We start from the raw sequence: 2170 nt of genomic DNA, 5'->3' as shown, positions 1-2170 counted from the left end.
ATTTCTTCCTTTTGAGCGATATCGAGTGGGACCAGTGAGTAAGGGAGTGGACTCAGCGAGTTTGAAGATAGACTCAGTAATCGGGGGACTCGGCGAGTTGTTCATACAACTCGGCGAGTCCAAGGCAATCTTCTTAAGCTCATGAACAACTCGTCGAGTTGTTCATAGGACTCGGCGAGTCGGATGAAGATTGTCCGAGTTCTTGGATCGGGAGAGTACTCGTCGAGTCGATGCCATACTCGACGAGTAGCAGCGAGTTGAGTCGAGGAGTGAGAATAGGGACTCGGCGAGTTGGCGGCCCAACTCGGCGAGTCAGGTCAACTATGGGTTGACTTTGACCGAGAGTTGACTTTGTCTGAGAGTTGACTTTGACCAAGGGTAAAAGAGTCATTTTACCCAGTGCAGTGTTTAGTATTTGATTGAGTGTGTTTATGGACTTGTAGCCGGGGAGATACCGGAGCAGCAGCAGTTAGCTTCCAGAGCCATACACTCAGCAGCCAGTTCACGAGGTGAGTTTCCCTTCAGTAGGAACGGGTCTACGGCCACAATGTCGGCCCGTGTAATTATTAGTAGTTCTGGTCTTTAGTCTGATGCAGTAGCTAGAGTGCTTGATGTCTTTGTGATTCAAGTATATTCGTGTTATGTGTTCCGGACTTCGGTCCGATGCAGTATGCAGTATGTGTGAATATAATAGTTGTTATGTGTTATGCTATATCATGATCAGTCAGTTCCGGACTTCGGTCCGATGCAGTTAGTTCCGGACTTCGGTCCGATGCAGTCAGTTCCGGATTTCGGTCCGATGCAGTTAGTTCCGGACTTCGGTCCGATGCAGTTAGTTCCGGACTTCGGTCCGATGCAGTTAGTTCCGGACTCTGGTCCGATGCAGGGAACAAGGTCCCAGTCAGTTCCGGACTTCGGTCCGATGCAGCTAGTTCCAGACCTCGGTCTGATGCAGTGGGCAAGGCCCAGTATGTGCTCTATATGTATTGTATGGTATGTGGTAGTTTGGGGGAGCTCACTAAGCTTCGTGCTTACAGTTTCAGTTTTGGTTTCAGGTACTTCCGCAAGCAGAGGGAAGAGCTCGGAATGATGGCATCGCACACACCACAGCTTCAGCTTTTATCCTGGGAGTTGATTTAGTTCTTGATTTTTTTATATGACATGGATATGATACAGTTTTCTGCACAGTGTTTTATTATTATTTTGAGATACATCATGTATGGTTTTACGATATAACACTCAGTTTATGGTTTTTGGTTATGATGAAAAACGAAATTTTTGGGTCGTATTTTTGGGTCGTTTCAAGTTGGTATCAGAGCCCTGGTTTGAGGGATTCGGATACACTTCCGGGTGTATCTGAACTCAAACTAAGGGGGAAATAAAAAGATTTTTAAAAGAAAAATGTTTCTAAAAGAATTTTGAAAGCACTAGAAAGAAAGAAAATTTAAAAAAAAAAAAAAAAAAAAAAAAAAAAAAAAAAAAACGAGATAAGGGTGTGGTGCATGCGATCAGCTGAGCTCAAGTAAGTACTCCCAAATTACCAATACAAGTTTTATTATTATGATTAATTGTTCCAACTTCAGTAGAACAGCATGCTAGTATAGGACTAAGGATCTAGGAGGATGCCTTACGTGCCTGTTTTATGTGTTACAGCCTTATGAGTATTGCATGCTAGTATTGAGTAGACAGCAGTAGGATAGCCTGTTTAGGTTATGCCTGATAGTGTGAGCTTAGCATTGTATGCTAGTACAGTTTCTCGTTTTGAGAATAGTTTTGCTTGGGTATGTTTCCTTTATCCGAATGCTGCTTGCTTCGTGCTTTGTGGGAGTTCTGAGTGATGGAAGTTAGCCATTAGGTGAACACGTCACACCACATGTGATCAGGGTTGAATAATCCCAGAGTACTGGAACTGGCCCTATTGCGCAGCTCTTGTTTGAGTCCAACCGTTATAGGGACGGGTCTTTTAGTTGAAGGATTATCTGATCTTCGTCACATGTGATGGTGTTCAGGTGGTGGTTAATTAGCATTATAAGGAGACCCTCAACAGCTGAGGACTAGTTGAGTTGAGTCTGAGGTTTCCCTAAGGCAAGCCTAGGATGAGAGTAGCAGAGGTCAGTAGTAGTAGAAGTGACTTGGTGGAGTCAAGGCAGTTCTTGAAGAAAGTACGGAT

Source organism: Lactuca serriola, chromosome 2, assembly GCF_051521515.1.
Source record: "Lactuca serriola cultivar US96UC23 chromosome 2, Lser_US96UC23_V15, whole genome shotgun sequence".
Lineage (NCBI taxonomy): Eukaryota > Viridiplantae > Streptophyta > Magnoliopsida > Asterales > Asteraceae > Lactuca > Lactuca serriola.
The sequence above is the reverse complement of the archived record's forward strand: the minus strand, read 5'-3'. Positions refer to the sequence as shown.